General features: G+C 43.9%; 1 long non-coding RNA gene across 1 annotated transcript in view; it reads left to right on the plus strand.

Annotated features, from left to right (window-relative positions):
* Window positions 1-3744: 3744 nt before the first annotated feature.
* Window positions 3745-24548, plus strand: part of LOC105865096 (uncharacterized) — a 35841-nt gene continuing 15037 nt past the window's right edge. Inside the window, exons 1-3 of the long non-coding RNA XR_012922151.1 lie at window positions 3745-4299; window positions 5298-5393; window positions 5709-5794. This is a non-coding gene — a long non-coding RNA (uncharacterized LOC105865096). The remainder of the gene's footprint in view (window positions 4300-5297; window positions 5394-5708; window positions 5795-24548) is intronic.

A 24548-nucleotide genomic window follows, 5' to 3' on the forward strand; every position in this document is an offset into this window, starting at 1 on the left:
GGAGCCTCTGGGGAGAATTTGCTGGATGCCCTGGAGCTCAGAGGAATCTTCTGGCATATCTTTTATCTAAAAAGCTAACCTCTTGAGACATTAATATTTTCTTCCTCCAACCCCAGTTTCCATTTCTTGGAGTCACATTGGTGGCCAGCCAGTTACATGCTGGTTTAGAGGGGAGTGAGGTGGTACACAGTGGGGTATAGGAACAGTGCAGGTGGCTCCTGGGAGGGCGGTCTTTGAGCAGTATGGTGAGCAGAGTAGGGCAGGAGTTTGTCCCAAGTGCTAGGATGGCCTGACTTGACACTTGAGACCAACATTTCTGTCACCACTGCTTCTCCTTGAAAGAATCACCTTGAAAAGTTTTGTCCACTCATTTCAACTTCACTTTTTCATTAACAATAAAGTGAATTTGAGAAGTAGAGCTCAAAATATAAGAAAATACTTTCAAAGTTGCATGAAAGTGATAGATTTCAGAAAAAGAAAAAAACCTAGTCATATATTTTATGTGATAAAAATTATTCTTCACCTATTTTTTATTCACCCAGAGCAAATACAGTACATTTCTCAGGTCTGGTTTTGCTCTGTTTTGTTTTGTTTTTGAGACAGAGTCTCATTCTGTTGCCTAGCCTAGAAAGTACAGTGGCACAATCATAGCTCACTGCAGCCCCCAGTGCCTGGGCTGAAGTAATCTTCCCATCTCAGTCTCCTGAGTAGCTAGAATTATAGGTATGTGTCACCACATTGGTTAATTTTTAAGATTTTTGTAGAATCAGATCTCACTATGTTGCCCAGCCTGATCTAAAACTCTTGGCCTTAAGCAATCCTCCAAACTCAAGATCCCAAAGTGCTAAGATTACAGGTGTGAGCCACCACACTGGCCTCAGTGCAATGGCTCTTTTTCAGACATACCTCTTATTTGGAGGTAATTTTCAATGGAGTTCCAGAATTTAGCTTTGGGAATTCTACCTGGGGAAGGACATAGAAAAAATCTCTTCAATTTTGGTTGAAGAGCAATGATTACATTTTCACAAGAAAAGCATTGTAGAAAAGTTTGGTGGATTAAAAAGATTTAGCAAAATATCACTTTCTCCTTTGTGCAGGGTGAAGAATTTTTGTCAGTGGATAACTCTGTTCTGTGTCCTGTTACCTGGATGTTAGAGTCAATGGTGAATTCTATGAGATGGGATATGACAACTCATAGAAGTGTTCACTATGACTGTTTGCTAAATGATTTGTTACCATGGAAATAATCATAAAATGACCTGCTTATTGTCTCAGAGGACTAGATACTTTTGATTTTCCTGTTGATATATAAAATTTAAATGCCTTGCAATTTCTGTGATAGTATGGTAGATATATTTTGGTTTTTGTCCATGATTCCTGGCTCTCAGTTCGTATAAGCTTTATTATTTCCTAACTGATTAGAGCAATAAGAATATCTTTTGTTAAAGTATTTGGTGTTTTGTTTTTTTAGTTCCTGAATTAGCTCCTGAATGGGAAAGTGAAAGACAATTTAGTATTATTTGTAAGCCTTACCAAACATGCCTGAGCTTATTTTAATGACGGAGTTTGTTTTGTTTTGTTTTGTTAATCCCCTAGAAACCACTGGATGGGGGGCTGGTTGCCAGGAATAAGCCATGTGCTTAGAGGGATGGATTATTTTCAGTCCCACTCCCATTAGGGAGAGGATAGGGGCTGAAGGATGGGTTGATTGAAAATGGTCTATGATTAAATTAATTCTGCCCATAAGAAGAGCCTTCAATAACAAGAACACAAAAGGACAGGGTTTGGGGAGCTTCCAGATAGCTGAACATGGGGTGGCTTCTGGAAGGGTGTAAGCCCTGCAAGAGCTTGAAATCTCCACAACCCTTCCCCTATACCTTGCCATATGTATCTCTTCATCTGGTTGTTTATTTACATCTTTTAGGATATCCTTTAAAGTAAACCAGTAAACATAAGCAACTGTTTCTCTGAGTTTTGTGAGTTGGTCTAGCAAATTAATCAAATCTACAGAGAGGGATGTGGATTTCCAACTTGAAGCTGGTTGGTCAGAAGTTCTGGAGGCCTGAACTTGCATCTGGTGTCCCAAGAATGGACAGTCTTGTGGGACTGAGTCCACAACTTGTGTGATTTGATGCCATCTCCACGTAGATAGTAACAGAATAGAACTGTTTTTGAAGGTGTTTAGCTGGGGTGACTCCTGCAAAATTGATTGCTTGTTTGGTGGTAGGGAGAAATTTGCACACATTTGGTCACAGAAGTCTTCTGAATTGATGTGGTATGAGAGAAGAGGACAAACATTTGTGGCTTCACTTTTTGCCCTGTAGAATTTCCTTCCCTTCTATAAACATAAACACTGATTTTAAATGATTTTGCTGGACTCTAGAAAGACTGGGTATTTTCTTATTTATAATTAATTGAATAGTCCTGACTGAGAAGCAGAGACATGAGCCCATTGATTCCAAGACAAGGACAATCTTGAGGTTGCAAAAGGAGATCATTTAAGGCGCAGATATTTTTTCTGGGGAGGATCCCTGCTAGGTGTTTAACTGCATATAGTTGGGTTTGGGTATTTTTTTATTCAGTGTAACTTTTTCTGTTTCTAATTGGCATGTTTAGACAATTTGTAGTCAAAATAATTATTGAGTCAAGCCTACACTCTTGGTATTTGTTTTCTACTCATCCCATCTGGTCTAGTGTTTGTTATGTTTTTCCTCTCTTTTCCTGCCTTCTTTTGGATTATTTGAGTAGTTTTCAGTAGTCTCTTTCATATTCTCTGTTGGCTTATTAACTATATCTCATTTTGCTGGTGGTTGCCAATGGCATTGACAACGTGTAACTGTATTTTATCAAAATCTATCTTGAAATAATATAACAGTCCAGACATGATACAAAGAACCTTAAAAGAGTGTACTTCTATTTCTTTTTCCATCCTTTCTGCCATCACTCTCACACATTTTATTTCACCATGTTATACACTCCATAATATGTGGTTCTAATTTCTGCTTCAAATGACAAATTTTATTTTAAGGAATTTTTAAATGAAATAAGCATTAGTGATTTATATTTAAGTTTCTTATGGTAATCATGAAAATGCATTTCTCAGATATACTATTTTAGGAAGTGGGAATAACTGACGACCCCTGCTGCTGCAGTCTGAAATCAGTTACTGCCACATTTGTGCTGGTGTAAACGTGTGCAGAAGCCAGCCAGGGTTACCCAGACAGACTAGCATTCGGGATTGCACAAGAGGTCAGGAGATGCTGTGGGCTTCCACGTGTGCACAGTCACAGCACTGCAACAAGCAGCTCCATCCCGAGGCCTGGGGAGCAGGGACGGTGTTGAGGGGCTCCCCTCTGCAGTCCACTGAAAGGGAGGTGGGAATCCAGCAACTCCTCTGCTCAGGGTGAGGTTCCCACCTCTCTGCCAACGCACAAGCCCCAGCGGCACCTTCCACGGCCAGAGCTGCCTGGAGATGGTCCCACGACCAGCGAGCAGGCAGGCTCCCACCGCTGCGCTGAGGCAGAGGCAACAAGGACTGATGCTGGGGCGGGGTCCGGCCCGAGGGTCCTGCTCTGATCTCTCCAGCCCGCGGTGCGCACCGCGGGGCGAGGCCGCGGCCTGTGGCGGCGCTCCTCTCCCTGCCTGAGCACGCCGTCTCGCCCCCGCTCCTTCGCAGAGACTCGGATCCCAGCAGGCGCTGGCGCCAGGAAGACGCCGTGTGGACCGGGCCGCACTCGCCAGGGCCGCGGACGGCCGCGGGTTTGAGGCTCAGCGCTGGCGGCCGCCGCGTGCGTGCAGGCCCTCCCCGCGTTCTCCCGCACTGGCCCACCCCGCGCCACGGCTTCCCGCCTCGCTGGCTGCTTCTCGCGTTCCCTCGAGTTCTCCCTGCGAGAGTTGGGATTGTTTTCTTCCTCTAGGAAAGCGCCGCAGCCTCCCTGCCGGCTCCCTTCAGCGCGGGCCCGCAGCCCGCTCCTCCCTGCGGGGCGCCGGGCTGGAGCGGGGACCCTGCGCCATCCTGCCCCTGTCCCTTGGCGGGGCCGCCTCCCCAGTCGCCGGGGCCGGCGGCATCTGACCTGAGGGACAGCGGGCGCTGACGCAGGGGGCGCCGGTCTGCGCCGGTCTGCGCCGGTCAGCCTCTCGCCCGCCTGAGGCGCGGCCGCCCCACGTCGATTTGGGGGTGGGGGTGGGGGTGGGCACCCGCGCCGGCGCAGAGGTCCAGGAGGACTCGGGTCTCTAGGTGGTGGTCGGGGTTGGAAGGGGGACATGGCTGCTAACTTTGGTCACCATGGGAACTCGGAGGTTGGTCTCAATTTAGATCCGGGCTGGGCGGGGTCGGTGGGCTGCTGCGGACGGAGGGTGCCGAGGGCCGAGGCGGGGTGGGGGCCTCGCCCTGAGCGCCTCCTCTGTCCCTGGGGACTCAGGGCGGGAGAGGGATCCTGGTGTTGGCCAGGCCTGGGGGGCTGCGCCCCTGTTCCCTGTCAAAGCTGGCAGGAGGGATGCACCGACAACTGGTAGAGTTCCCTTGGGGTGAACGCAGCCCCGAGCAGCAGCAGGATTCCATCTGGATCGGGTTTCTTTGGAAGGGTTGGCTGAGCTACTGCACTTGGATTGTTCAGCTGTCTTGGGAATTGGTGTTGGTGTTTCTAGCCATGTCCTTCTACCTCCCTACTCTACAGCATAAGACATTCTGATATTTGGCCATTTTTCCCCTTGTGGTCGTGGTGCCCTTTCTAAAGCACTGCCCTTGTAAATCATGTAATGGAATGTGACACTGAGCCAGCTGGTTAGTTGTGTGTGGTTTCTGTGGGGACCTGCATCCACTTTCCATGCATGGCTGGCCTAGTCTAGACAGTGGGTGAAACCTCTGGCCGGGATAAGGTGAGAGGGTATAGAGGAAGAACAGCTTTCGTGAGACACCTGAACTCCACTCATGGCTGTCTGTGACTATAGTGTCAGTTTAATCAGGTATCTCCAGGGGTGTTTTTAGAGGTGTTAATTATATAAGATTGAATGTAGAGAGTAATTATCTGGATAATTAAAGTTGAATAAAACCTATTTTACCGCAAATTTTAGGTCATTGGGAAAAAGTCTGAATTGTATTTATATACCACTTAGAAAAGTATTCTTTTTTACGTTATAACAACAACAACAACAAAAAAAACCTATTTGGAAGGAGGGATTCCCAAATGTGGAAACATTTAAATTTAAAGGTTCATTAAATTTTTATGTGATTTAAAATTTTTAGTGTCTGTGTCTTTGCTTTAACTATTTTTTCCTTCCCTTGTCTTTCCTTGAAGGCCAGTTTGGGACCTCTTCTGCCTAGGAAATAGAGTACTGCCTGCTCTGATGACACTTTGGGGTACAAATAAGAGATTTCATCTCCAGCGTTGAAGGTAAGGCTGGACACATAATCAGCAATAATCATGGTCATGATGGTGTTTTTCCCAAATATTTAAAACACAACAACATTTAACCTCTTTGTTCTCTGACCATAAAGAAAATGACTCCATATACAACTTTTTTATACTTGCTATCCTGTTTTTTAAACTTTTCTGTTTTAGATGTTATACTTTTATCTGCCTACTGAAATTGTAGGCTCCTTGATAGGCAAAAATGGAGGATACAAAACTTGTTGAATTGGATTGAAAATCAACTTTTACTTACTTTGCAAACCACATGGTCTTCATTTATTTATTTTTCCTCAACAGAAAATGAAAGCATTAGTAGAAAGAAGGAGGAGTGTTCCATCTCTTCTCCCAGATAAAGCCCTGCAGGAACAGCCTGGTACCAGCATGTAAGTGCAAAGCCTTGTGCTACACATCTGATATGTGCTTGGAACTTTATACTAGATGAAGAGTTCTCAGATCACATTTTTCATGTGTGGGTGTTTTTTTTGTTTTCCTCTAGCACCAGCATTCTCTATTTAGTCGTAGAAAACATGACTGCTATCCTAAGGTTATTTAATAAGACCTCTTCTTTGTGGGAATCATACCGCCTTTTAGAGCTGGTGTGTAAGCTTGGTTGGTTTAAAACCGATTCAGTAGTGAATCTCACATCACATAGTACACAAATATGCAGCTTTCATATTTTATCAAAGTATATTTGTAGAAACAATTATAAATCAGAATACTGTAAAATGAATGTTGTACACAAAATATTGCTTATGTTTTATCATAAGGTGATGCCTGTGCATGAATAAGGTAATTTGCCTCACCAGTTTTAGATATGAAGGAAGATAACCAGATTGAGATTATAAAAAATAGAATATTGATTTCTTCGAGATATTATTGGTTAAATTAATAAAATTTGAAGTGGGAAAACAGGCCAAATATGTAATAAAGTGGCCATCTTACCTATTGTGGCTAATTACTATTTCAGTGGATATTCTAAGGGTCTTTCATAATGTGTAGAAATTTAATGGATATTCAATTATTAATTTATTCATTCTTTTTTTTTTTTTTTTTTGAGACAGAGTCTCGCTTTGTTGCCCAGGCTAGAGTGAGTGCCGTGGCGTCAGCCTAGCTCACAGCAACCTCAAACTCCTGGGCTTGAGCGATCCTTCTGCCTCAGCCTCCCGAGTAGCTGGGACTACAGGCATGTGCCACCATGCCCGGCTAATTTTCTTTTTATATATATATCAGTTGGCCAATTAATTTCATTCTATTTATAGTAGAGACGGGGTCTCACTCTTGCTCAGGCTGGTTTTGAACTCCTGACCTTGAGCAATCCGCCCGCCTTGGCCTCCCAAGAGCTAGGATTGCAGGCGTGAGCCACCGCGCCCGGCTATTCATTCATATTTAAATGGCATTTTTAACTCATAGCATTTTGTGTGTTCAAATGAATCCTGTGATGACTTTCCTCTAAGCTGTGAATCCTTTTATGTAAAGTGAAGTCTTCATCTTTATTTAAAGTGAGGGCATACCTACAGCTATGATATTTTTGTGAATGATGTGTTATTTTAACATAAAATCTATATGAAGATATGGAAGATTTTTAGTGCCACATAGACTCTATATCTAAATCCCATTTAATGAAACATATCAAAATACTTGGGTTGACTTTCTTCCCAGTACTCAGCAAGTTCTCTCTGATCAGTACTCTTTCTGACCCATCCCCAAAATACATATGCTTTAATAATTGGTTTGATTAGGAATATAAATTTCTTTTAATAGGTGCCTAATGAAAATAGTTTAAGTAGAATTGGTATTAATAATTTTTTGAATGATTGGTAGAATTCAGCTGTGAAACCATTGGGTCTTGGAATTTAATTTGATAGGAGACTTTTTATTACTGCTTTTATCTTATTACTTGTTATTTGTTTATTTGTTTTGTGTTTCTTCTTAGTTCAGTCTTAGTAGGTTTTATGTGTCTAAAAAATTCATCCAATTTATTTTCATATATTTGCTCATAGTTTCTAAAGACCATTTGAATTTCTACAATATCATTTGTAATGTCTCTTTTTCATCCCTATTTATTTAGTTTTCTCTCATTTTTTTCTTAGCAATCTGGCTAAAGTTGTGTCAATTTTGTTTATTTTTTTTAAAAACCCAACTTTTTATTTTATTGATATTTTGGTTTTTAGTTTCAATTTTATTTATTTCAGCTCAGATCATTGTTATTTCTTCTACTAATTTTGGGTTAGGTTTCCTCTTGTTTTTCTATTTCTGTGAGATGCATTGAGGTTGTTTATTTAAAGCTTTTTTACTTTTTACATGTGGGCACTTACTGCTATAATCTTCCCTCTTATGACTACTTTTTCTGTATCCCACAGGTTTTGAAATGTGTTTTCATTTTCATTTGTTTTGAGAAATTTAAAAAAAATTTTTTAAATCTTTTGACACACTGGTCATTCAGCAGGATGTTGTTTAATATCCATTTGTTTGTGTATTTTCTAATGTTTTTCTTGTTATTGATTTCTAGTTTTATTCCAATATGGTCAGAGAAAATGCTTGGTATAATTTCAATTTTTTTGAATTTTTAAGAATTGTTTTCTGACCTAACACATGGTCTGTCCTTGAGAATAATCCATGAGCTAAGAATAATAATAAGTATCTTTCAGCTGTTGGTTGAAGCATTCTGTAAATATCTATTAGGTTTATTTGGTCTATTGTACAGTTTAAGTCCAATGTTTCTTTGTGGATTTTCTGTATGGATGATTTGTCCAATACTGAAAGTGGAGTTTTGAAGTATCCAATGATTATTGTATTGACATCTATCTCTCTCTTTAGCTCTTATAATATTTGCATTATATGTGTGTGTGCTCTAATTTTGGGTGCATATATATTCAGAATTGTTATATCCTCTGGCTGAATTGACTTCTTTATCAACATATAATGACATTCTTTGTCTCTTTTTACAGTTTTTGTCTTGGAATCTATTTTATGTGATGAAAACATAGCTACTATTCCTTTTTTTTTAGTGTTTGTTGTTTTTTTGTTTTTGTTTTTTTTTATTTCAGCATATTATGGGGGTACAGATTTTAAGGTTTCAATAAATGCCCATTTCCCCCCCTCCCCCCACAAGTCTGAGTCTCCAGCATGACCATCCCCAGGATGGTGCACATCTCACTCATTATATATGTATATACCTGCCCCCATCCCCCCTCCTCCCTGTCCAATAACCTATTACTGTAGTACCTATGTGACCACTTAGGTGCTGTTCAGTTAATACCAATTTGCTGGTGAGTATATGTGGTGCTTGTTTTTCCATTCTTGGGAAACTTCACTTAATAGTATGGGTTCCAGCTCTAACCAGGAAAATATAAGATGTTCATTATCACCATTGTTTCTTAGAGCTGAATAGTACTCCATGGTATACATATACCACATTTTATTAATCCATTCTTGGATTGATGGGCACTTGGGCTGTTTCCACAGCCTTGCAATTATGAATTGTGCTGCTATAAACATTCGAGTGCAAGTGTCTTTTCTGTAGAGTGTCATTGGATCTTTTGGGTAGATGCCCAGCAATGGGATTGCTGGATCAAATGGAAGATTCACTTGTATTGCTTTAAGGTATCTCCATATTGCTTTCCACAGAGGTTGAACTAGTTTGCAGTCCCACCAGCGGTATAGGAGTGTTCCTCTCTCTCTGCATCCATACCACCATTTATTGTTCGGAGACTTTTTGATAAAGGCCATTCTCACTGGAGTTAAGTGATATCTCATTGTGGTTTTGATTTGCATTTCCCTGATGGTTAGAGATGATGAGCATTTTTTTATATGTTTGTCGGCCATTCTTCTGTCTTCTTTAGAAAAGTTTCTGTTCAAATCATTTGCCCACTTTTTAATCGGGTTATTTGATTTTTTCTTACTGATTTTCATGAGTTCTGAGTATATTCTAGTTATCAGTCCCTTAACGGATGCATAGGATGCAAAAATTTTCTCCCATTCTGTAGGTTGTCTGTTTACTTTCATGACTATTTCTTTGGCTGTGCAGAAGCTTTGTAGTTTGATCATGTCCCATTTATTTATTTTTGTTGCTGCTGTGATTGCCTTTGGGGACTTCTTCATAAACTCTTTGCCTAGGCCGATGTCTAGGAGAGTGTTTCCAACTTTTTCCTCTAGAGTTCTAATAGTTTCATACCTTAGGTTTAAGTCTGTTATCCAGCGTGAGTTGATTTTTGTGAGAGGTAAAAGGTGTGGGTCCTGTTTTAGCCTTCTGCAGGTGGCTATCCAGTTTTCCCAGCACCATTTATTGAAAAGGGATTCTTTTCCCCAGCGTATGTTTTTATCTGCTTTGTCAAAGATGAGATGGCTATATGAGGATGGTTTTATATCAGGATTCTCACATCTGTTCCACTGGTCCATATTCCTATTTTTATGCCAATACCATATTGTTTTAATTACTACAGCTTTGTAGTATAGTTTGATATCTGGCATATTAATGCCTCCCATTTTGTTTTTGTTGCCTAGAATTGCTTTTGATATTCGGGGTCTTTGGTTCCATACGAAGCGTAAAATATTTTTTCTAAGCCGGCGCGGTGGCTCATGCCTGTAATCCTAGCACTCTGGGAGGCCGAGGCGGGCGGATTGCTCAAGGTCAGGAGTTCAAAACCAGCCTGAGTGAGACCCCATCTCTACTATAAAAAAATAGAAAGAAATTAATTGGCCAACTAATATATATATATAAAAATTAGCTGGGCATGGTGGTGCATGCCTGTAGTCCCAGCTACTCAGGAGGCTGAGGCAGGAGGATTGCTTGAGCCCAGGAGTTTGAGGTTGCTGTGAACTAGGCTGACGCCATGGCACTCACTCTAGCCTGGGCAACAAAGCGAGACTCTGTCTCAAAAAAAAAAAAAAAATATTTTTTTCTATATCTGTGATGAATGCTGATGGGATTTTAATAGGTATTGCATTGAATCTGTAGATCAGTTTGGGTAGTATAGACATTTTGATGATGTTGAGTCTGCCGATCCACGAGCATGGTATGGATTTCCATCTGTTTACATCCTCTGCTATTTCCATCCTCAGTGTTTCACAGTTCTCCCTGTTGAGGTCTTTTACCTCCTTGGTTAAGTATATTCCTAGGTACTTTAATTTCTTTGTTGCTATTGTGAAGGGAATTGAGTCTTTTTTTTTTCTTTTCTTTTTTTTTTTATTTCGGCATATTATGGGGGTACAGATTTTAAGGTTTCAATAAATGTCCACTTACTCCCCTCCCCCCACAAGTCTGAGTCTCCATCATGACCATCCCACAGATGGTGCACATCTCACTCATTATATAAGGGAATTGAGTGTTTGATTTGGTTCTCAATTTAATTGTTGTTGGCGTACATGAATGCCTCTGATTTCTGTGTATTGATTTTGTATCCTGAGACTTTACTAAATTCATTCATCAGTTCCAGGAGTTTCATGGTTGAATCTTTGGGGTTTTCTAAATAATAATATCATATCATCAGCAAACAGTGAAAGTTTGATCTCTTCTGCCCCTTCTGGATACCTTTGATTCCATTTTCCTGTCTGATTGCTGTAGCCAAGACTTCCAGCACTATGTTGAACAGAAGTGGAGATAGTGGGCAGCCTTGTCTGGTTCAAGTTGTAAGTGGGAATGCTTTCAGTTTTTCCCCATTCAGTATGATATTGGCTATGGGTCTGTCATATATGGCTTGTATCATTTTTAGGTATGTCCCTTCTATGCCTATTTTCTTAAGTGTTCATATCATGAAAGGGTGTTGAATTTTGTCAAAAGCTTTTTCTGCATCTATTGAAAGAATCATGTAGTCTTTGCTTTTGCTTCTGTTTATGTGGTGAATTGCATTTATAGATTTACGTATGTTGAACCATCCCTGCATCCCTGGGATGAAGCCCATTTCGGTGTGATGGATTATTTTTTTGATAAGTGTCTGAATTCGGTTAGCTAAGATTTTGTTGAAAATTTTTGCATCTATATTCATTAGGGATATTGGTCTGTAGTTTTCTTTTTTTGTTGCATCCTTTCCTGTTTTTGGTATCAGAGTAATATTTGCTTCATATTTGGTGTCGGGGAGGTTTCTGTTCTTCTCGATGTTGTGGAATAGTTTCTGCAAGATAGGTACTAGTTCTTCTTTGTAAGTGTGGTAAAATTTGGGTTTGGAACCATCTGGACCGGGACTTTTCTTTTTAGGGAGATTTTTAATTGCTGTCTATTTCAGCTCTTGAGATTGGTCTGTTCAGGGAATCTATTTCATCCTGGTTGAGCCTACGGAGGCTGTGTGTTTCTTGAAATTTGTCCATTTCCTCCACATTTTCCAATTTGTGTGCATAAAGATTTTTGTAGTATTCATAAATTATATCTTGTATCTCTTTGGGATCAGTTGTGATATCTCCTTTTTTATTCCTGATGGAGCTTATTAGAGATTTCTCTTTTCTGCTTTTCGTTAGCTTAGCGAATGGTGTGTCAATTTTGTTTATTTTTTCGAAGAACCAACTTTTTGTTTTATTAATCTCCTGAATAGCTTCCCTGTTTTCAATTTCGTTTAGTTCTGATTTGATCTTGTTGATTTCACTTCTTCTGCTGGGTTTGGGGTTGGTCTGTTCTTCTTTTTCCAGCTCTTTGAGTTGTTTCGTTAGATTGTCTATTTGTGATCTTTTTGTCTTTTGGTTATAGGCATTTATGGAGATAAACTTTCCTCTCAGAACTGCTTTAGCTGTGTCCCAGAGGAGTTGATAACTTGTCTCTCCATTGTTGTTTTCTTCATAGAATTTTTTTATTTCCATCTTGATTTCTTCAGTTATGAAGTAATCATTAAGTAGGAGGTTGTTTAATTTCCACGTTTTTGTGTAGAAATGTGAGTTTCTGTTAGGGTTGATTTGTATTTTTATTCCACTGTGATCTGAGAAGGTACATGGTATGATATCTATTTTTTTAAATTTCTTGAGATTTACTTTGTGTCCTAGGATATGGTCAGTCTTAGAGAATGTCCCGTGAGCTGATGGGAAGAACGAATATTCAGTGGATTTTGGGTAGAATGTCCTATAGATGTCTGTCAGACCCAGTTGTTCCAGGGTTTTCTTTAAGTTCATTATTTCTTTATTAATTTTCTGTTTGGAGGATCTGTCTCGTGCCGTCAGTGGGGTGTTGCAATCTCCAGTGATTATGGAGTTGCTATTAATCCATTTGCTTAGATCCAGTAAGGTTTGCTTTATGAAACTGGGTGCCCATAAGTTGGGTGCATGTATATTTAAAATTGTTATCTCTTCTTGTTGAAGTGTGTCCTTCACCATTATATAATGACCCTCTTTGTCTTTCACTACTTTTGTTGGTTTAAAAACTAAATTGTCTGAAATTAGAACTGCCACAACAGCCTTCTTTTGGCTTCCACTTGCCTGGAATACTGATCTCCACCCTTTTACTTTTAGTCTATATGCATCCTTGCAGGTTAGATGTGTTTCCTGAAGACAGCATAGACCTCGCCTGTATTTTCTTATCCATTCATCCAGCCTATGTCTCTTGAGTGGAGAGTTTAAGCCATTCACATTTATTGAGAGAACTGATAGGTAAGGGAGCTTACTGTTCATTCTGTTGGGTTGGATGTTGTTGCTTTGATTTCTCTCTTGAGCCATTGTATTATCTGGCCTTTAATCTTTGGGTTTTGGTTGTTTTTATATTTGTGAGTTTTTATCATGGTGTTCCGTGTGTAACACTGTTTTGAGTACTTCTTGTAGGGCTGTTCTTGTCTTGGTGAATTCTCTGAGACTTTGCTTGTCTGAGAATGTCTTTATTTCTCCTTCATATATGAAGCTTAGTTTTGCAGGGAAGAAGATTCTAGGCTGGGCATTGTTTTGTTTCAGAAGAGTGAGAATGGGGCCTCAATCTCTCCTTGCTTGTAAAGTCTCATTAGGGAAGTCTGGTGTTATGTTAATTGCCTTTCCCTTGTATGTCACTTGCTTCTTTCGTCTTACAGTTCTTAGAAGGGCCTCTTTAGTTGATATTTTCGTCAGTCTGATGACTGCATGTCGTGACGTCTTCCTGTTTGCATTGAATCTCCCAGGGGTCCTCTGAGCTTCTTGAACTTGTATATCCAGATTTTGAGCAAGGCCTGGAAAATGTTCCTCTATTATATCTTCAAAAAGCTTGTCGAACCCTTGAGTGTTGTCTTCTTCCACTTCTGGTAACTCTATGACCCTCACATTAGGTTTCTTCACATAATCCCACATCTCTTGTAGGCTTTGCTCTTTTCTCTTGTTTCTCTGCTCTATCTCTGACGATTTTATTTAGTTGAAGGGTGTTATCTTCAATCTCTGAGATTCTTTCTTCTGTTTGATCTACCCTGTTCTTGAGACTTTCCAGTGTATTTTGTATTTCCCGAAATTGATTCTTCATTTCCAGGTGTTCGGTTAAACTTTTCTTCATTGTGTCTATTTCTTTAGTGAACTTTTTTTCTAGGTCCTGGAGGCTTTTTCTGGTTTCTTTGTGTTGATTATTGAGTTGTTGTTGCAGGTCGGTGAGTGTTCTTATGATCTACATACGAAATTCCTCTTCTGTCATTTTGGTTGCCTGATTTTGGTTGGTGTTCATTTCTAGGGGGCTGGTGCTCCTCTTTGGGGGTGTGTTTTCTGTTTGGTTCTTCATATTTCCTGAGTTCCTTCGCTGATTTCGTCCCATGTCGATCAGTTGTTGTTTCTTTCCTTTAGGTTTTTGTTTGTGTATTCACAAGCCTTGTTTAGTTTTTGAGCCCTTAGGTGGTGTCTGTGGGTGAGATTTGACCACTCCCTGTATAATGAGTCAGTGGGTGCCGTGAAAAGGCTGTGCAGGATGCCCTCCCTGTCAGTAGGTGGCGCTTGCTTGTAGGAACAGGCTATGCTGTTGTTTTTGTGTCCTGTTATCTGCTCTTGTTCTGGGCTGAGCTGGGTTGGGTAAGCCTTTCCTCAGGCACCACCAATGCCATTAGCAAGGGTCAAAGTTCTGTTCTCTGCTTCCAGGAAAAGCTGTCGTGGCGGGGCTGGAATTACCCCTCTCAGCCAGAAAATCTGCATGTGGGGGTGGGGCTGTCTGAGACCCACAGTCTGGAGCAGGCCTCGCTTCTTTCCACCCTCCCCAACTCCGCAGCTACTCCTGGGCCTCTGCCAGCAGGCCAGACCACACGCCCCCAGGCCTCCCCAGACGGTGATGCCAGTGGGGAGGTTCCCTGCATAGGAATGCCACCTGGGCTGGGCGTATGGCCTCCTTTGGGAGGAGGGTTGCCTTCTAGGATGCTGATCTGCCCCTTATGGCACACACACCTCAGTAGGCTGTTCACATATATCCCTTCTGTGCCCTGGGCAATGCGAGACCTCGGTGCCCGGGATCTGGTCTGCAGGTCCGACCTCTGGGTCCCAGAGTTCAAACTATATCCCCACCAGGGAGAGGAGTGCCGGTCCCAATTCACCCACTGGGTGCCCAAACTGAGTCTATGTCTCTTAGACTCTGAGTCTGCACCGTTCTCCTGGGAACACCGTGCCAGAAGCACCTGGGAGGGCTGGCGGGTAGGGAGCTCACAGTCTGAATTCCCCTTAGTCAGCTGTAGGGTTTCAAAAGAGAAGGTCCTGTTCCCTGGAGGTGCCTCTGGCTGGTGGCTGTATCGTCTCTCTGGGCAGCTACGGGTAGGGTCGGCGGAGGGGAGAAGGAGGCAATATGGGGTGTCGCGCCCGCCTCGCCAGCAAGGAAGACGCGACAACAGGAGTCCTTCTGACCGTGCTTTATTGGGGGATTTCTTAGGCTACATTTTGCGGAAGACCCAGAAAAGGGGAAGGGCAGTTTCTTATATACACTGCAAAGCAGGAAACTCATATCATTGGTTACATTCGACACACAGGCGCAGAACTTGTTTACCAGCGGGAGAAGCAAGGGCGAGGCACCGGATATCAGCGCCATATTTTAATGGTGTTGTCACCGCGCCCCACAGCTCCCCCTGTTTTATTTAATAAATGAGCACTGAGCAGCCGCTCAGCCCCGTCCTTCGACAGAGCGATCAAGGCTGCAGAGCCTCATAGCCAACAGCTGTCACCTTGCCTCGTGCAATGAGCAGAACTCGGAGGCGTGCAAAGGCTGACTGCCAGGCGAACAAAATGGGTAAGGCCTCTGTCTTAGGCTACATGGGTTGCTTCCCCATCATGGCTCAAATCTACGACGCTCAATGATGGGGCCCCATGCATTCCCGTCATGGAGTAACCTTACAGCCAACTCGGGGGGCTGCTGGGGCGATAACAGCGCCCTAGTTCAACATGTTCAGCCAAACCTGTGGGTTTTGCCCAAGCTCTAACGCAGCAAAAGCCTGAATCATCAAAATCTGATTACGTTGATTCTGACGCGCCATTCTGACAATACATGTGAGCCCTAATATGGCAATAAGCGCAAGGAGACCTGCCAGGGCGCCCATACCAGCCCATTCCTTAAGATGATTGGCAGCCTGTGAAATCCAGCTAGTTAAACCTTCAGCAACAGCAAGATCAACCCGTGTAGAATTAATATGAATAATGGACTGCTGTAACTCAAGTAACAGTCCCTCAAATCCATGAGACCAATTAGACATTAGGTAATGGGACAGTTGGCGAGACAAGTTTGCTGCACGGGACAAATTATGATAGGGGATGGAGGTAACACATAAACCGGGCCACCGCTGCTCGCATCCCAGCTGCACAAGCTGCAATAACGAGTCCACTTGTTCTTGGACTAAGTCCACTCTTTGATTAATGATCATAATTCCTCCTTTAAGCTGCGAGTTGACATTCACTTGGGTCGCCAAAGCGGTGGCCACTCCCGCAGACAGGTTGTTCACAGCCTGGGCAGTCTGAACTGTAGACGTCAGTGCAACAGTGGCGGCTGTAGCGCTAGCAACAGCGATGCCTATGGCAGTCACTATGGCCGCTGTTATACCAAAGTCACGGCGGTATCTGAACAGCGTCATCGATGAGGGCGCTTCAACTGGAACAGGGATGAACCGAGTAAGCGCGCCACAAATGCAGAGGAGTGTTGTGTAGCATTCCAGCAAAGGGAATACAAGCAAGTGTCATTGGAACAGGATAACACGTCGCCATCAGTGGACAGATTGGTAACAATAAAGATAAAAGGTGGCCAAACACAGACCGGGGTGGAAGCAAAAGATATATTAGACTGAGGCTTGGTCTTCTTCAATGAATCCTGGAAAGGGGAGGAAACATTCCATTCCCACTCTGCTGTCTCAACCGTTCCTCCTACCACCATGGAAAACGGTGCTAAATCAGCGCAGCTACCATTAACCCCACACAATAACCACAAGTCGAACGGGTTAACGGAGACCGCTAATAAGGGCTTTGAAAGGTGTAATTGGTCCCTCGTACGGAACCATTGTAGGCTGTAGACATCGAGGGAGAGAAGGTAAAAAAATTCTCAACCACCCAGGATGCATATCTACCCTGACACCCCGTCCAAGGTGTGAGGGACTTACTACTTCTTTGGCTATAGCATCTGGGTGCCCACTTAGGCTGCAATTCCAGGCCACCATTAACCCTAGCTGGCCAAACACCGAACATAGCGGTGCCATTAGAAGAATTTTGATTAGAAGACGGTTTATCAATCCAGATACCCGCCTGTCTATACAAGCGGAGGCAGTTAGGGGCGAGGGAGTCATTAAAAACAATGGTAAAGCAAAGTGACCCTGGGATAGTAAAGTTTGCGCTATGGGAAAAGTTTGCCTGGTCAGGGTCGAAAGGAACATAAGGCAGGTCCAGTGAGATGTTGGTGGTGAGGAAACGAGGAAAGACGGTGGAGTCATGGCGGATCGGCATCGGCATCGGGAAGACGTCCATCACCGCCCACCTGGGCTCCGCCTCGGACCCCGTCACCATCAGGCCCATCAGCAGACTCAACCACAACAGGCTCATCGTCGCTGGGATCTGGGCGGACTAGTCTGGTCAGCCGGGCTGGTACCCAAACAGGGTTCTCTTGGTCCTGTGGGAAAACACAAACAGATCCCCTGGATCTGGCCACTACCAGATCCGGGCCTTTCCACTGGTTAGACAACACATCCTTCCACTTTACCAGCTCCTTCTTAGGCTGTCCAGGTGCAACATGCCTGTCAGCGGCGGAGCGCCCTCTGGCGTCTAGATTTAAAAAATTCAAAGTAAAGAGAGCAAGGGAAAGGCGTCCTTTTGGTGCTATTGCCGGTAAGGCATCTCCCCCTTTTTGTTTTTGCAGATACATTTTGAGTGTGCCATGGGCACGTTCCACAATGCCTTGCGCTTGAGGGTTGTAGGGAAGACCGGTGCGGTGCTCCACACCCAAGCGAGTGCAAAATTGTTGAAAAGCTTTGGAAGCATAGGCTGGGCCATTATCAGTTTTGACAATCTGGGGTTTACCCCAGGCTGCCCAAGCCTCTAGGCAGTGGGTAATTACCTGACTGGCCTTTTCCCCAGGCAGAGGAGTAGCATGAAGGACACCTGAGCAGGTATCAATAGAAACGTGCACATACTGTAATTTGCCAAATGAAGGAATGTGGGTGACATCCATCTGCCAAAGTTGCAGTGGGCGCAACCCTCGGGGGTTAACCCCAGTGTGAGTAACAGAACGAAAGGGAGCGCAAGGTGCGCACTGTAGAACTATGTCACGAGACTCAGCGCGAGAGATGTTGAACTTGAGGCGCAGAGTTTCGGCTGGCACGTGATACAACTTGTGAAACTCAGTAGCAGCAACAAGCGGGTCTGCTACCCAGAGGGCCCGAGTGGCGCGGTCTGCCAAGTTGTTCTTTGCCACCATGGGTCCTGGTAGCAGAGAATGGGCTCTGATGTGCTGAATAGAAAATGGGTTTTTCCTGTTTAGAATAGTATTCCTAATTTCTGTAAATACAGAAAAGACTGTACTTTTGGCAAGAATGTGAAAGGAGTTTTCTAACTGTTTAACTGCGTTGACCACATAAAAGGAGTCTGAGATGATGTTGATAGGTTCAGTGATAGTACTGAGAACCAGACCGACTATGGCACACTCTACTAGCTGAGGAGAAGAATAGTCAAATTGTTTTGTATACACCTTGTCTTGAATGACATAGCTCCCAATACCTGTCTTAGAGCCATCGGTATACACATCCAAGGCATCAACCAAAGGCAACAGTGACGTTACTCTTGGGAAAATAAGCTCGTTTCTCATTGCAAACTGCAGTAAGGCATGTCTGGGATAATGGTTGTCAATGCTCCCTGGGAAGGTGCATCTCAATATGGCCCATACATCAAGAGTGGCACATAAGGTGTTTACCTGATTGGCAGTATATGGACAGATCAGGCTATCAGGAAAGCATCCGAAATGAGAAACAGCCAAGTTAATACCCTTTAATGCTATCTCAGCCACACAGGTAGGATAATGGCCAATCACTTTTCCTGGAGAGGCTTGAGGATGCACCCATAAAAGGGGACCATCCTGCCAAAGCACTGCCGTAGGAAGCGTAGGAGAAGGGAGTACACAGAGGGAGAAAGGATCATGGTGTTGAATGCGCACTAGTTGCGCCCTTTGAATTGCTTCTTCTACCTTATGAAGAGCCTTAAGGGCCTCAGGAGTCAAAGTTCTAGGAGACGTGATGTGTGAGTCTCCCTCTAGAATTTGAAATAATGGCTTCAGCTCTGCTGTGGTAAGACATAAAAAAGGTCGAAGCCAATTGATATCTCCTAGCAGTTTCTGAAAATCGTTTAAGGTCCTCAAAGCATCTCTTCGGATGGACAGTCTTTGGGGCACAATCTTGTCAGGGAGAATATTACTGCCAAGAAACGTGCCTACCTCTCCCTCTTGCACCTTTTCAGGGGCAATCAACAAGCCTTTTCTTTTCAAGTGAGCCTGAAGGGATGCGTAAGCTTGGTGAAGCATGCCCTCATCACGATGACATAAGAGAATGTCATCCATGTAATGAATAATCTTTACCTTTGAAAACTTCTGCCTAACCGGCTGGATAGCTGAGGCCACATAAAGTTGGCACATAGTGGGACTGTTAGCCATGCCCTGAGGCAAAACCTGCCATTGATATCTTGCATCAGGCTGCTCGTGGTTTGTGGAGGGCAGCGTGAATGCAAATCTGTTCTTATCCTGCGGATGCAGAGGAATAGAGAAAAAACAGTCTTTGATGTCTATAATAATAAGGCTCCAACGTTTAGGCAATGCTGAGAGAAGGGGCAATCCTCTTTGAACAGGCCCCATAAGCTGCATCTGGGCATTAATTGCTCTAAGGTCATGCAACAGTCTCCATTTACCAGACTTCTTTTTAATTACAAAAATAGGAGTATTCCAAGGAGATTGAGAGGGTTCAAGATGTCCAAGAGTAAGCTGTTCTTGTACTAAATCACGGGCAGCATGTAACTTCTCTTTAGGCAAGGGCCACTGAGGCACCCACACCGGCTCGTCTGTTTTCCAGGGTATGGGCAGAAGCTCCTCAGTGGCCCCTAGGAAAAACCCAGCCCTTGCCTAGAGTTATTGCCCGATGCTGGTACAGGGCTACTCGAGCCCTGCAGCTGCTTTCCAAGCCCTCTTCCAGGGACAGCTCCCATGTTTTTCATCATTTGCTGACTTTGAGGGGAATAGTCATTAGTCAGCTTGAAGTCTAACTGCTGTAACAAGTCTCGCCCCCACAGGTTGACCGGGAGGGGCAAAACGTATGGTTGGAACACCCCAGAATGTCCTTCAGTATCTTTCCATGGGAGGAGGGAGGCACTCATAAAAGGGGCCGAGGCGTAACCGAGCCCGCGCAGGGTGTTAGGTGAGGAAACGGTAGGCCAAGCTTTAGGCCACCAGCGCTCGGAAATGATGCTTGTGTCAGCCCCTGTATCTAACAGCCCCTCGAACTCTTTATCTTGCACCCTCAGCCGAAGGGTGGGTCTGTCTTGCAAATCTAACGAAAGGAAAGCACAATGGCCACCCGAGGAACCGAAACCTTTTGTTCCTCGCTCTTCCTGCTTGCTGGCAAAAAGACTATGCAAACTAGGGAGGATAAGTAACTGGGCTATGCGATCTCCAGGTGTGATGGAGATGATGCCACGCGCAGCCGAGCACATGATCTTTATGTGGCCTTGAAAGTCAGAGTCAATCACCCCTGGGTGGACTAAGAGTCCCTTTAGGGTAGAGGAGGACCGCCCCAGAACCAGCCCCACCGTGTTATTGGGCAATGGCCCTTTGAAATCAGAAGGGATAGGCTGGCACCCCAAGGAAGGGGTCAGAACTACTGGGGTGGTGGCACAGAGGTCCAATCCTGCTGACCCGGGTGTCGCCCGCCGTGGCTCTCGGGGGCCCCCGGAGTCAGGGGTGTTAGAAACGGGTTGTTCCCCGGCATCTGTAGCAGGGACGAACCATGGGGCCCCTGAGGGCCTCCCTGAGCCATCATCACCCCATATGTTTGCGGGCCCTGGGATGGTGGGCCCTGCCAGGCGTTTTTTTGCTGCTGTACAGGTCTACCTTTAGCATCTCTATGAATGGGTCTGCCCTGCTTATCTCTTACTGACCGGCATTCAGAACTCCAGTGACAGCCCTTGCCGCAAACCGTACATAGTCCCGGTTGCGGTTGGGGAGCCCTAGGGGCCTCCCGTTTTTTCGGAGCATGGCACTGCCGCTTTAAGTGCCCCGGTTTGCCACAATTGTAGCACTTCCACTCTTGGCGCGATTGGGCCGCCAGAACGGCAGCCGCCAACCCGCTATTAGTCAGGGGACCGCCGATCTCTCTGCAGGCTTTTAGCCACGCCTCCAAGCCCTTTGATTTCCAGGGAGCAATGGCATTTTTGCACTTGGTGGTACATTGCTCATACACTAGCTGCTCTACTAAAGGCATAGCTGTCTCTAGGTCTCCAAAGATCTTTCCTGCCGCCTCTACCAAGCGTGCCACAAAATCAGAGAATGGTTCAGCTGGGGCTTGAATAATCTTAGTCAAGTTTCCCCTAACCTCAACCCGGTTGGGCAAGCTCTTCCATGCCTTGATAGCTATACTATTAATTTGTGCATATACTTCCTCAGGGTAACCTGTCTGATTGTTGGCCCATTGTCCCTGTCCTGTCAGCATATCGTAAGTCCAATGTTCCTTTCCTTGCCCATGAGCGGCATTTTGCCTAGCCTGCCCATGACAGCCTTCACAATAGATAGACTTCCAATCAAGGTACTGTCCTGTGGTTAAAACAGCCCGAGTGAGTTTATTCCAATCGTCGGGCGTAAAGGCGCCGTTGGCCTGGCGCTCAACTAAAGCCAGAGTATAAGCAGCGCCATGGCCCCAATTACGGACCGCCTCTGCTAACTCTTTTAATTGCTTTTGATCTATAGGTTGCCAAAATCTTTGATTATTCTGATCTATGAAGATAGGAAAAACTGAAGCAGCATCCATGGCAGCAGCAGTTTCAGGCGCCAAAAAAGATGTAGGATTTCGTGGCGGCCCAGGGGGCGCCAGAGGTCTAGTCTCTGGACTATACGGGGGCGGCCACTTAGTACCTCCGCCCGCTGCACCTGGAGCAGTTTCAGGAGCGATCTGTGTCGCCTCCTGTGTATTGAGCCGCCGGAGCTCCCTCCTTAAGTCAGCGAAAGTAGGGCACGGAGGGTCTCCTTCCTTGGAGTCGGAAGACTCGGACGAGGACCCAGACTTGTCGGAGTGAGACTCAAAGTGCAAGTCTGGAAACTGTGGTACCGGGGGCAGGGGCGTGGCCAATGCCCCTGAGCTAGTCCCCGGCCTTTGTTGCTTGTTTCGCAACTTCTCCTTTTCACTCCTCGCTGCAGCACCTCCCCCACTTCCTCCTTCTGAACACTCGGACTGAACTTCCGCCAATTGCTCTGCGGCACTCTGAGAACCGAGAGGATCACATTTCAAACAATCTAAAATCAACCTATGAAGCAGAAGCACACCGGGTTTTAAATCTGATGCTCCCTTAAGGTCTATCCCTAGTTTTTTCCAGGACGGTATCGTCAGCGAACCAGAGCCTAAAAACCAAGGAGCAATCCGGTCCACTTCCTTCAAAAAATTCTTTAAATCGCGTTTCTCAATGTGAATCCTATTACTAGATAAAAGATTCTTCAGAGGCCACACAAAGCGTCGAAGCGGTATGTTGCCCATAGTGACTTGGGGAAAGGGAGAGAACAACCGTCCCGCACGTCAGTTCTGAACTCATCTCCTAATGAGGTCGTCTCCGCTGGTGCTTTAAAGTTGTTTCGTTTCCCGGGTTTCGGCACCACTTGTCGCGCCCGCCTCGCCAGCAAGGAAGACGCGACAACAGGAGTCCTTCTGACCGTGCTTTATTGGGGGATTTCTTAGGCTACATTTTGCGGAAGACCCAGAAAAGGGGAAGGGCAGTTTCTTATATACACTGCAAAGCAGGAAACTCATATCATTGGTTACATTCGACACACAGGCGCAGAACTTGTTTACCAGCGGGAGAAGCAAGGGCGAGGCACCGGATATCAGCGCCATATTTTAATGGCGTTGTCACCGCGCCCCACAGCGGGGCCTGTTGCGTGGCTCGGGTCTGTACACACAGAGGTGCCCCGAGAGAGTTGGGAGCCTGGTGCCGCATCTGCTATAGGCTCACCGCTAGCTGGCGTAGGCTATCTCTGGGCTGGTGTCCGAGGGTCTCTCCACCCGCTGGGGAGCCCACCAGCAATCCCAAATGCAGGGGAGGGGAAAGGTGACTTATCCACCTACCCTTCCCGCTGGTCTCCAGGCTGCTCTGACGGTCTCAGCTTTCAGTTCTCCTCTGCAGCCTCCTGGAGTCTCCCGGGGTCTCAGGTACCCCTCCTTCCGGCCCTCGTCCGCTGTATGCTCGTCTTCTTGCTTCTTTTTTCTAATTTCTGCTAGAATCTGTCTTTTCTGCAAAGACACTGTGTCTGGCAGTGTTTCTCGTCCACCATCTTCTGCTATTCCTTTTTTGTATCCTTTTGCATGGAACATGTTTTTCCATCCTTTTGTTTTTAGTTTGTGTTTGTCTTTACAGGTTAAGTGTGTTTCTTGTGCAGTATTCAACTTTAAGACAGTGTGGAACAAAAGTCAAATATATATCAGCCATATATATATTGCCCATAAAACTTTCTATGAGTTTGCCTGTATAAATATTACTCCTATTTTGTTAATGAATTGTCCTTTTTTCCTTGGTTGGTGGTTAATTTTTATTTTATCCTGTCTAGGTGAGTAGTCATGAAATTGTCTTAATGCCAAAATGTCTTTATTGGTAAATATATATTATCTTTTTGGGAAATATTTGTGATTTGAAGATAATTTTTGAAAAGTTTCACAACTCTTTTTGGTAATATTGTTTATTTTTCTTTGTAAAAAACACATAACATGGAATTTATGGTCTGAAATATTTTAATTATACAGCTCAGTCATGTTAAGTATATTGACATTGTTATGCAACACGCACCTCTAGAACATTTTTATCTTGCAAAACTAAAACTAAATATGCATGAAACAACTACCCATTTTTCCTATTGTCTTGTTCTTTACAAACACAATTCTATTTTTCTTAAATGTACTAGATATTTTATATAAGTGAGTTCATACTGTATCTGTTTTTTGGGGGTGGGGTGGCTTATATTATTTAGCATAATGTCAAAATTATCTTATTGTAGATGTTAGATTTCCTGCTTTTTAAAAGCTGAGGAACGCTTCATTATTTTTATATACAAAATTATATTTATTTATTATGTGAGAGAAAATTGTATTGGCTTTTGTGAATAATGCTACAGTAAATATGGATGTGCAAATAACTCTTCATTTGACCATATATGTGAGGGTTTTATATCTGTCCTACATTCCATTTTATTTGCCTACTTTCTACTTTTATGTTAGTATCAAACTGATTTGATTACCCTACATATATAACATGTCTTGAAATCAAATGTGATGCCTCCAACATTGTTCCTATTTTTTAAGACTGTTGAACTATTTATGGTTCCCTGACATTCCGGATAAATTTTGAATTGCTTTTTTTATTTCTGAAAAAAAAAATGACATTAAGAATTTATAAGGGCCTACATTGAATCATTTGGGGCAGTATGGATAACTTCCTAATATTAAGTCTCCTAATTCTCAAGAGCATGCTCAAGAGTGTATCATTTAATTACCATTTATTTGTGGATTTTCCAGTTTTCCTTCTGTTATTGATTTCTAGTTT

This window comes from Microcebus murinus, chromosome 1 (genome assembly GCF_040939455.1).
Source record: "Microcebus murinus isolate Inina chromosome 1, M.murinus_Inina_mat1.0, whole genome shotgun sequence".
In the NCBI taxonomy this organism is placed as follows: domain Eukaryota; kingdom Metazoa; phylum Chordata; class Mammalia; order Primates; family Cheirogaleidae; genus Microcebus; species Microcebus murinus.